The sequence below is a fragment of the Papio anubis genome, chromosome 1, assembly GCF_008728515.1.
Source record: "Papio anubis isolate 15944 chromosome 1, Panubis1.0, whole genome shotgun sequence".
Lineage (NCBI taxonomy): Eukaryota > Metazoa > Chordata > Mammalia > Primates > Cercopithecidae > Papio > Papio anubis.
The window spans coordinates 49,374,156-49,386,787 of NC_044976.1; the positions used below are offsets into that span (position 1 = coordinate 49,374,156).

The window sequence follows — 12,632 nt, forward strand, 5'->3', positions numbered from 1 at the left end:
GAAGGATCACATGAGCCCAGGAAATCAAGGCTGCAATGAGCCATGTTCATACCACTGCACTCCAGCCTAGGTGACACAGTGAGTTTCAAAAATAATAATAAATAAGTAACTGAAAAAAAAATTTTAAAGCCTTCACTTTTGGTTTTGAAGGATAATTTTGATGAATATAAAATTCTAGTTGATATTTTTTTCTTTCAACACTTTAAAGATATTATTCCATTATCCTCTGGATTCCACTGTTTCTGACTAGACGTTAGCTATGACTCTTGTCATTGCTCTATTTATGAATGTTTTTCCCTCTCCTCTGGATGTTTTTAAGATTTTATCTTTGGTTTTTAGCAGTTTGATTATTATGTGCCTACAACTGATTTTCTTTGTATTAAACCTACTTGGTATTCACTAAGCTTCTTCAATCTGTAAATTTATGTCTTACACCAACTAACCACAAAGGTACTGAAAAATGTAGCAATAAGACCCATATAACCAACAAGAAATCTTTGAGAATTGTTTTAAATAGGAGAAATGCTAGAATTTCAAAAGGAGAGAAAAACAAAAATTAAGATAACTAGAAACTTTGTATGCTGCCATCAATTAATGCCAAAATTTTATAATTAATAAAGATGTTGGCCTATACATTTTTTTCTAGGAAGGATGATCATTACAAATCACCATGAATTCATTATTAATAATTCATGCCAAAATATTTTTCGATAAATAACTTGACTAGCATGTCAAGAATATAACATATATTTCCCAGGCTGGTCTCAAACTCCTGCCTCAGCCTCCCAAAGTGCTGGGATTACAGGCATGAGTCACCACTCCTGGCCTGATTTACCTTTTTTTTTTTTTGAGATGGAGTCTCACTCTGTAACCCAGACTAGAGTGCAGTAGCAGGGTATCAGCTCACTGCAACCTCCGCCTCCCAGGTTCAAGCAATTCTCATGCCTCAGCCTCCCAAGTAGTTGGGATTACAGGCACCCACCACCACGCCCCCAGCTAATTTTTGTATTTTTACTAGAGATGGGGGGTTTCACCACGTTGGCCAGGCTGACTCGAACTCCTGACCTCAAGTGATCTTCCTGCCTCAGCCTCCCAAAGTGCTGGGATTATGGGCATGAGCCACCACGCCCAGCCTGATTTACTCTTAAAGCTACATTTTAATAAGTACTGACATCCTGAGATTTGCCAGGCAATGTACTAGGTACTAGTAATACAGAGATGAACATGACACAGTCCCAAATCTCAGGGCACTCAGTGTTAACTAACAAACTAATGTTCACTTACATATGCAAATGACACAAAGCTAAAACAGCTACATCCTGATGACAAAATCAAGATACAAAGATGGAATCATATCTTTTCCTTCTTATTTCAACAAGCTCAAAACTAACTAGTTCAGTTCAATTTAATATTCAGTGAGAACATACTATATGCCAGGAAGCATGCTAGGCACCAGAAATTGCAAAACAAATAAGATACCGTTCCTGGCTGTAAAGAACTCACAAATTAATAAGACAGACAAACAGATATTTACAAAGTAATGTGATAGTTATAATGACAGATAGATATATAGGAATGAGAAATACATATGGGTATTGCAGATTTATTTTTTTAAAAAAGAAGAAGAATGAGAAATACAGAGGAGGGAGTAAGTAACTGTCAGAGAAGACTTCACAGAAGATAATAATGCCTACACACAAGTGTGCGAAGACAGAATCAGGCAAAACTGACAGGAGAACTGACAAAAGCAGAGGCACACAATGACATAAGTTCAAGAAAATTACAAGCATCAAAGTATTACTACAGCACAAGGCATAGGGTATAGAAGGCCAAATCACAAGGAGCTTTGTTAGCCTGCCGGTGAACTTGACCCTCATTCTATGTAAGCAATTTAATTTGGAATTCAAAGGAGGACAGAAATGAGGCTGCTGTTTTTGGACTTAGTAGCATATATTTAATGGATAGTGAAAACCAAAGAAAGGATGATTATTTGGAAACCATATCGGATGAGGTAGAGTGGAAAGGAAAAGGGGACAGGACAGACTCTAATGTACATTAACGCTGAAGAGAAATATGAGGGGAAGAGGGAGTCAGTCGAAACAGAGATGCAGAAGCCAAAGGAAATGTAGGAGAAAACCGATGGAGCAAATTCCTACAGAGATGATTTAAGAGCAGGTAGAAAGATTCAAGTTGGCAAAGTTCTTCACTGAGCTAGAGAAATTCAAATGATTGAATTTAAGATGAGGGAGGTATGCCTTACTCAGGTGGGATATTTATGTTACCACCCACCAATATGTGTCAAAATTGTAAGGTATTAGTATCACACATTGTACATTAATAGTAATACAATGTGCACAACTAGGGGAAAGTCCATTCTACTGTATTCCAAATCTCTTTTGGAATATTGTATTCACTCTTGATCTCTTCTTTTGAAGTGTTTCATTGACAGACAAGCACATCCAGAGAAGAGCTAAGTAATAAGAGTGGTAGAAAGAACTGAAAAATTAGGACTCAGATAAGAGTTAATGCTAACATAGTTGCCTTCACATGGGGCGGTGGGCACAGATTCTGTACAGGTCTAGAGTAAATCAGTAAGTTACAAAGAGGTAAAATTTTATTAGCTGCCTTCCAAAGTAGTGATCCCCTAATCACCAAAAGTTTTCAAGCAAAAGATGGACATGAGGAAAGATACAGAAGGGATTTCAGCCCTGGGACTTTGTACCACATGATTCTCATGGTTTTACCAACCATCTGATAGTTAGTTGTATTCTGCCCTATGACATATCTAATATTATTGGTTTAAAGTACTATATGAATATACCCCATTTTAACCACTGGAACCAAGTTCTATATTCCTTTATTGTTATTCTGCACTACAATTATTTCCAAGGATTTTAAGAACAATGCCCCTATCTTAATTTTTGTATCTCTTCCTCCTCTCCAATCCCTATTCACCTATACCTAGTATAATGCCTGCCACAGAGCAGATATTCAATAAATCTTTGTCAAGTGAGTGAAAATATGAATAAAAACCATGTCAGGTAATACGTATTTCTCTGTATTCCTTACATCCTTGCATCACAAGACATGTGAGGTCATTTAAGTATCTGTTGAATAAATTAATACCTGGTATACCCTCAGTACATACTGATTTAAGCAATAAGAATTAAAGACACTGTTTTTTTATTAGGCACAATTGCTCATACTGACAAAACTCCATGATATACCCATCTCTCTTCTCTGACCACAATGCCAACCATACCACTAAGAATATTCTGAGTAAATGCCTGGTTAGGCAAGCTCAGAACATCCTATTTGACATTACTATAGCAATTGTGGAAAATAATTAAGAGCCAGGACTCTGCAGTTTCATACATTTCCCATGGGTAACAAATAGCAACTGCAAGACAGACGTTCCCTGGCCAGGAGGGAGCTCCTTGCCACTACCTTCATACAGGTCTCCTAAAAACTCAGTAGGAACGTATATGAAACTGAGTCCTAGGACCAGCTATGTATGTCACCAGTACCCTTTCATCAAAAGATGGCTCTGTATCCATTATTAACTCAGGGTACCCTCAGGATCCATCCCCTGGAAATGCTACGGCTCTGCTATAAATACACATAATCTGCATAGATTTGCAAATATTTTCTCCCATTCTGTAGGTTGTCTATTTACACTGTTGATAGTTCCTTTTGCTGTGCACAGGCTCTTTAGTTTAATGATGTCCCACTTGTCAATTTTTGTTTGGGTTGCAATTACTTTTGGGGACTTAACCAAAAATTCTTTGCCAAGGCCAGTATCAAGAAGGATATTTCCTAGGTTTTCTTCTACTAGGATTTTCCTAGTTTGAGGTCTTTCATTTAAATCTTTAATCCACCTTGAGTCAACTCTCATATATGGTGAAAGGTAAGGGTCTAGTTTCATCCTTCTGCATACAGCTAGTTATCCTAGCACCATTTATTGAATAAGGGGTCCTCTCCTCATTGTTTGTTTTTGTCAGCCTTGTCAAATATCAGCTGTAGAAATGCAACTTTATTTCTGAGTTTTTCTATTCTGTTCCATTGGTCTATGTGTCTGTTTTTGTACCAGTACCATGCTGTTTTGGTTACTACAGCCTTAGAGTATACTTTGAAGTTGGGTGGTATAATGCCTCCCACTTCGTTCTTTTTGCTTAGGAATGCTTTGGCTATTTGGGCTCTTTTTTGCTTCCATGTGAATTTTAGAATAGTTTTTTGTAGTTTTGTTTAAAATAATCTTGGTAGTTTGATAGGAATAGCACTGAATGTATAAATTGCTTTGGAGAGTATGGCCATTTTAATGTTATTCATTCTTCCAATGCATAAGCATGGAATGTTTTTTCATTCGTTTCATCTCTGATTTCTTTCAGCAGCGTTTTGTAGTTCTCCTTGTAGAGATTGTCATGTCCTTGGTTAACTGTATTCCTAGGTATTCCATATACTTTGTGGCTACTGTAAATGGGATTGCACTCTTGATTTGACTCTAAGCCTGAGCGTTACTGGTGTATAGAAATGCTACTGGATTTCTGTACACTGATTTTATATCCTGAAACCTTGCTAAAATTTTTAGCAGTTCTAGGGGCTTTTGGCAGAGTCCTTAGGGTTTTCTAGGTATAGTTTGACTTCTTCATTCCCTATTTGAATACCTGCTCTGGCTAGGACTATGTACTATGACCAGTACTATGATGAATAAGAATGGTGAGAGTAGGCATCTTCATCTCATCCCAGTTCTCAAGGGGAATGGTCCCAGCTTTTATTAAGTATGATGTTGGCTGTGGGTTTGTCATAGATGGTTCTTATTACTTTGAGTTATGGTCCTTCCATGCCTAGTCTGAGGAGGGTTTTTATCATGAAAGGATGTTAGATTTTATTGAAAGCTTTTTCTGCATCTATTGAGATGATCATATGGTTTTTGCTTTTAATTCTGTTTACGTGGTGAATCACATTTATTGAAGGTCATTTTGAAGTAAATTCTAGATATATCATTTCACCCGTAAGTATTACAGTATGTCTCTAAAAGTACTTTTTTATTTTCTTGGTTTTTTCTTTAAGACAAAGTCTCACTCTGTCACCCAGGCTGGAGTGCGGCGGCATGATCTCGGCCCACTGCAACCACTGCCTCATGGGTTCAAGTGATTCTCATGCCTCAGCCTCCCGAGAAGCTGGGACCTCAGGCACGTACCACCACTCCTGGCTAATTTTTGTATTTTTTTGTAGAGATGGGGTTTCACCATGTTGCCTAGGCTGGTCTCAAACTCCCGAGCTCAAGCAATCTGCCTACTTCAGCATCCCAAAGTGCTGGGATTACAGGCGTGGAGCCACCATCCCCAGCCACAGGACTCCTTTTCTTAAAATCCAGTAAGGACATTACCAGATTTAAAAATATACATATATTTCATATTATCAAATATCTATCCAGTCAGCGTTGGCAGAGTATTTTTACTATATTATTCCAAAGTAATTAGTAAGCATTATTTCACTCTTCTAAAATACAATGTAGTTTACAACAAAGTTCACATGTATCAACTTTCACCACTATACCATTATGTTTTTGTTGTTCATTTGTTTTGTAGAGATGGGGGTCTCAATATGTTGTCTAAGCTGTTATCAAACACCTGGTCTCAAGCAATTCTGCCTCTGCCTCCCAAAGTGCTGGGATTATAGGCATGAGCCAACGTGCCTGGTCTACACCATTATTTTTGTTTCAAGTTCTACTACTAGGACATTGGGAATATACCCAAAACTGACAGTACTCCCAGAAAAATTAAGCAAATCACTTTGCATTGATATAGATTTATACTAACATAATTATTTACAGGCACTTTCAGTACTTTCAAGAAAAAATTTTAAAAATGAAAGTAACGTACAGGCACTGATGAATGTAAAAGTGACGTAAAAATACCAGTAACTACATAATCTCGGTAGCAACCATTGTCACACATAACTTCAAGATAAGCAGTCAATAAGCTCTCGTTTTGGGGGAAGATTTTGTTTTTCCATCTCTCTATTATCCTTGGTCAATCCAGGGACACCAGAAAAACTACATTGTCCTCTCTTTTTGCGTGCCATAAAGCTACAATAGGATAAAGGAATTTTAAAAATCATCTTTAAAGAATAAAGCTAAAGAAAGAATCAAAAAATACCTGGATGCAGTTTGGGTTTTTCTTTTCAAAGACAGAGTCTCACTCTGTCACTCAGGCTAGAGTGCAATGGCACAATCTTGACTCACTGCAACCTCCATCTCCCAGCCTCAAGCAATCCTCTCATCTCAGTTTCCTCAGTAGCTGGGACTACAGGTGCGCGCTGCCACGCTCAACTTTTTTTTTTTTTTTTTTTTTTTTTTGGAGACACAGGGCTCACGCTCACTCTGTCACCCAGGCTGGAGTGCAGTGGTGTGATCTCAGCTGACTGCAACCTCCACCTCCTGGATTCAAGTGATTCTCGTGTTTCAGCCTCCGGAGTAGCTGAGACTACAAGTGCCAGCCACCACGCCCAGCTAATTTTTGTATTTTCTTTTTTTTTTGGTAGAGACGGGGTTTCACCATGTTGGCCAGGCTGGTCCTGATCTCAAGTGATCCACCCACCTCAGCCTCCCAAAGCGTTGAGATTACAGGCATGAGCCACTATGCCAGGTCTCAGCTAATTTTTCAAGTTTTTTGTAGAGACAAGATCTCACTATATTGCCCAGGCAATACTGAACTCCTGGGCTCATTCGATCCTCCCACTTTGGCCTCCAAAGTGCTGGGATTATAGGCATGAGCCACTGAGCCCAGTTTGGATGCATTTGGATTTGCTCTAAAAAAGACAATGTGGTAAAGTTTAGTATTTATTAAATTCTACCACAACTGTGGGCATAACGACAGAAGGGAAATACATTCCCTCATTGGAGGAAAACATGTTTCCCCATTGGGCCCAAAGAGAAGCAAGCTACCTTCTTACAATGTCTTTGAAATCTCATTTTCTATTTAAAATTCATGTAAATTTTATATATACTTTGTGAAAATGATTTTTAATATTTCTTAAAACCATATTTTTTTTTATTATTCCAGTAAATTGCTGTTGAGTACTGCCTAGCATACCCATTTGAGCAAATGTGGATATACGAGATCATACATACATTTTACTTTGTAGTCGAACAAATCTGAGTTCCAATCCCACCCTTGTTACTATCTGTCATTAGATACTTACTCAACCTCTTTACCCCTCCATATTCTCCATCTTTTTTTTTTTTTTTTTTTTTTTTTTTTTTTTTTTTTTTTTTGAGGCCAGGTCTGGCTGTGCTCCCAGGCTGGAGTGCAGTGCGTGATCTTGGCTCACTGCAAGCTTAGCCTCCCGGGTTCCGCGCCATTCTCCCGCCTCAGCCTCCCAAGTAGCTGGACTACAGGCTCCTACGCCAGCTAGTTTTTTGTATTTTAGTGAGGCGGGGTTTCCTGCATATTAGCCAGGATAGTCTCGATCTCCTGACCTCGTGATCCACCCGTCTCGGCCTCCCAAAGTGCTGGGATTACAGGCTTGAGCCACCGCGCCCGGCCTCTCCATCTTTATATAGAAATAATAACAATGGCTATTACAAATTAGATGGCATATAACAATTAGATGAGACAATGCAAATGAAACAGTTATCACAGAGCCCAATAGAAAGAAAACATTCAGGCCAGATGTGGTGACCCACGCCTGTAATGCCAATACTTTGAGTGGCCGAAGTGGGCAGATCACTTCAGCCCAGGAGTTTGAGACCAGCCTGGGCCACATAGTGAAACTCCATCTCTACAAAAAGTGTATATATATGTACACACAAATTAGCCAGGTGTAGTAAGCCGTGATGGTGCCACTGCACCACATCACATGTGAACTCTGTTGTAAACTACACTGTATTTTAAGGAAGGGGAGGGGAGGGAAAGGGAAGAGAAGGGAAGGAAACGTTCGATAAACGTTAGTTGTAGTTATTATAATTACTATCTCTAAGATCAATATGCAAAATGAGGGATTACCTACCTTGCAGGGTAGTAACAACTACAAAAAAGCTAAGAATCCACCCTACTTACTGGCAAGCTAACAACCTGTCCTGTTACAATTTCATGGATATTGGAGGAAGATACAGGACTCCTAAGACAAGGATGAAGCACTTTATTCCTCACAACAATAACAGCAGCCAGAGTTTTAGCTTTTTTTTTTTTTTTTTTTTTTTTTAACAGAGTATCAGCAATTTTTACACCAATTCCCAAGGCCAATTTTCCATAGGGTGACACAGAGTGGGCCATACACCGTGGATTGCATTACAGGAGAGGAACCCTGAGCTTAGGGAATGTGAATCTTTTATAATGGACTGTAAGCATACCTGTCCTTTGCTGTGGAGGGAGAAAGCATCTTTACCTTCAGAGTGTAAGCAACGAGCCCTTTGGGGAAACACTATCTAGGCTGGTAGCAATATAACATCCTTGAGAAGAAAACCTAGAAGAATCAGTACCCTATTCATAAGATGTGCAGAAACATATAAGGCATAGAGAATTGTGTCCCAACAACATCCACTCATTTCTAACCATCTTGGCGGCTGATAATTTTCTCACAAGTATGCCACTATCAGGCAATCTGATTAATCCAACAGACAGAGGGTTGACCTAAATCTAATCAATTGATATCATACATCATTTAATTAAGGCTACTATCAACAAGACTCCAAGCAGCAGGATGAGGTCAATTTTCAGAATTGATTTCAACCATGTTTCTTAGAATCCCACACCCAAATAAGATGAAATCCCATAAGCCATCAGGGTCTACCTCAGAAAGTCAAGTAGCTTTCTGTCTGTATTGACCTTTCCATTTGGCCTAAGGTATTAATCTAGGAACAATAAGATATATTAGTAATTGTACAGACTCTGCCTTGGCTCACAAGAAAAAAGTCCAGGGCAATTTTATCATCCCTAAGAACTCTGGTCAGTGAATTGAGGCTGACCTTAATGCCTTCCAGGGCCAAGGTGTTGTCATTGGTTACTTCAGTTAAAAAGTCAGGAATGAATTTTGCACTGCCTAGTCTAATTGAATGACTCCCCTTAGAGAGATAATTGTTCACAGGGTGTGCCTAAATAATAAATCAGTTATCATTCCAGGAAGCTTCCCCAAGCAAGCAAGGATGGCCTCATTTTAGAGAGATCTCCACAGTTATCTAAAGGCTACAAGATTTAATGGTGTTTCCTTAAACATTCAAAGGTAGAGGAAGGTCCATGTTTCTAGAAGGGAGATAAGCTAATACCTGGGTTACACAAAAGAAGTACAGTCCCAAGGACACACATGGTACACCGGAAAAGAGAGGGTTGTTTAGAATCACTAGGTCTTTCCAAGGAGTACCTACATCAGCCAAGGAGGCATTGTCAAATTGTGTCCCAGCACAAGGTTCCCACCCCGTTCAGTTCAAAACATTGAGTCTAGTCCTTGTTTTTGAAAGGACTGAATGATGGCAGTCAGTCCAATCTGTCCCATTTGTCCAGGCCATAATCCAGGTGGTCAAAATCTATCCCACAGAATCCGAGTGAAGTTGATGAGATGGGAGTAAAGAAGTGTTTGCAGGTGTTTTGTATGGAAGGTACATGACCTGGAGCCAACCACTGCTGTTTCCAGTAGACTTCCCAGTAAGTTTACAGGGAATGACAAATCATGATCAGAGTCATGGGGGACGGCAGACCCAGCAGTCAGCTAAACTTAATGTGATAGCAACAGTTTGGAGGAGCTGCACCAGAGTGTTTTCCTTTATGAGGAAGTCTTCAAGGGTGATTCTGAAAGAAAATGAACATTAATGTCCTTCCCTTCTCTAAACCTCCTGGGGTCTAAGGTGGTCCCTCCACCAAGTGTCAGGATTGCTGCTCTCTGTCCATTGCTACAAAATCAGTATGTCCCATTCCAGTAGCTATAACTTTATCTTTTTCCCAGTCATCTTTTACTCACAACACCCAGACCTTTCATTTGGAAATGTCAGGCACAAGAGGGTCAAGGGAATTTGTATAAAACCTACAGAAACCTATTATGGCCTACACTGTCTACCATACAGGGACCCAGCAAGCAGTATACTTAACCAAATAGAGACTATCCTGATGACCTAGAATAATATTAATGCAACAAGAGAATCCAGGTAACTGAACAATAATTATGAATTCCTTAAGCCATCTTTTGGCCTAGCTGCCACATAGAAGATAGATGCCAACCAGGCTGGCCTTGGTTTATTACTGGGGGGGGGAAGAAACATCACGCCTAAATTGGTCAGGGTGGAATCCTGAATTCTCAAAATAGGGCTATATAACCTCCCACCCCTTCCATTTTGATCATTACTCAGGAGTGATCAAGATGAGATGATCCTTTTCTGGGGACAGCTACAAGCAGTGGCAAAATTGGCTTTCTAAGTAAGGTGTGTGAATCAAGGGGAGGTGGAGGATGTAGAAAGAGGAATTGTTGAGTCAATTTTTGAAGAAGCTGTTCCAATATTTAATGTTTATCCACATACCAGATGCCTACGAACAGTAGGGAGCATGGAAGCATCAAATACCTTGACAATCAGTTCACTGCTGAGTGGCTTGTACGATAAAAGGTGCACTACTGTTACACTGCAAACAGTCCAGAAAGCCAAAAGCATAACACAGATTGGTTTCTAGGGTTACGACGGTGTGGCCAGAGCCAGCTGATTGGACTAGAACAGCAACATCAAAACCACAAAAAAATGTCAACGGCAGTGAGGCACCACTGATAGGAAGTTGGCTATGAGAGGGAGGTCAAAGGTCCAATGTATTCAACCTGCCAGGAGCAAGCAGGAGCCACATCTCATGCCACCGGCTTCTCTCATCATGTGACAAACGGTTAAACTTTTAGCAAGAGGCAAAAGTCTGGCATGTAATGGCTGTGTCACAGTCCTTTGTTTTGTGTCCAGTTTATGATGGTTGATATTCATCACATCCAATATAATGAACATGGCCCTGGGCAGTGTACACTCAATCAGAAGCTTGATTCCAGTGGGCTTCATCAGAAGATAGGCCCTTACTAACGGCATCTAGATGAGTGATCCAGATGGTTTGATCAGCAAGTATAATTTGTTTTCATAGTTCACAGCTTTAACAAAAGCTGTCTTTAACTCGCCAGTCTATAGCTCTCCAAGTGGCAGACCAAAGAGCTAGGCCATTAGCAACAGGCAAAGGTCAGTAGAAATATAACAAGTTTCATCAAGGAGAGTACCAATCAGAGCTATGAGAAAGCCTTGAAAAAAAAAAGCCTTGAGTTCTGTCCGGAGAACAGAGCAATCACATCCATTATCAGTCTGCATAGCTAGTACAGTGGTTGAACAGCCCTAGAAGTCAAGCAGACACAGTAAGCTTTCAGCTTGACTAAACCATCAGCAAACCAGGAGCAGGTTTAAGGTGAAACCTCTGTGAATCAATGACCCCACTGAGCCGATGGCTTTGCTTCAGACAGTAAAGTGGGAATTAAAGTTTCCTCCAGAGGGGCTGAGCCATAAGACATTATACACTCCATCTCTCAGGCAAAGCAAAATTCTAACAACTTTTTTTCTGCCCACATAAGTTACAAATTTGCCTCCTTTCACACTCAGTGTAGGTACACATACATCTGTAACTCTTGTCTGAAAGGGAACAGAAGATTTTGCCCAACCAGGACACATCTCCTCAGTTGTTACACTGGGGAGGATTTGAGGGTGACCTCCAGATTGGTGAAAAATATCCTCCCCACCCAAAGGAGAGTTGGCAACAACAGGAGGAATGTTCAGGCAGCTGTCTTTGAACCTACGTCCTGGAACTCAGTCTGTAACCACTTCCCCAATATCTTATCATTAACAGGCAATGAAGTAGAGAACCACTTAATTTGGTCAACATGTTTCTACCAATTCCCAAGGACTTCCCTCAAATTCTGTTAACCAACTGATGAAGACACCCTCATCTTTCTTCCAGAATGTCATGTGTCTGCCAACATCCATCCTTGCTGCCAAAACTTAAAAACTAAAGGATCTGAGTTTTATCCTACTAGCAAGCTAACAACTTAGTCTGCCAGTTTCATGGATGCTGGCAGAAGACATTGACTCCCAGGTCAGAGACAATGAACTTTATGATTCACAGCAATATTAGTAGTCAAAGTATCAGCATGTTCTTGTGCTGGTTCTCCAGTCCCATTTCCTATAGGGCAACACAAAATAGGCCACGTGATACCTGCACATGCAGTGGAATGCAATACAGAAGAGGAACTCACAGCCTAAAGAATCCAAATCTTTTATAGGGGGAAGTATGTCTACCTCCATTCACCCAAGAGGGAGACATTATCTCTGCCTTTCAAGGCTGATCAGAGTACAAAAATCTTTGGAAAGATAGAAACAAAGGCATTCAGTGCCTCTGGTGAGAAGATATACAGAAACCATGCATGGAGAACCATATCACTATAACCCAATAAAAGATCACTGTAAAGATTAGATGTTAAGAGCCTAGCATAGTACCTGACATATACAAAGTAATCAAAAGCTAGAAGTTAATGTTATTACTCCTTCCCTATTAAAGAAAGGATACATCTAAAATTGATTTTAAAAAACAAATTCAACCACTACTTTCCTTTAGGGAAAAAGAGGATGGGGA

The 12,632-nt window shown here is 39.9% G+C and overlaps 1 protein-coding gene across 2 annotated transcripts in view; it reads right to left on the reverse strand.

Moving 5' to 3' along the window:
- The window catches only part of FAF1 (Fas associated factor 1), a 495,227-nt gene that overhangs the window by 470,634 nt on the left and 11,961 nt on the right, over positions 1-12,632 (reverse strand). The gene's annotated exons all lie outside the window — the stretch shown is intronic.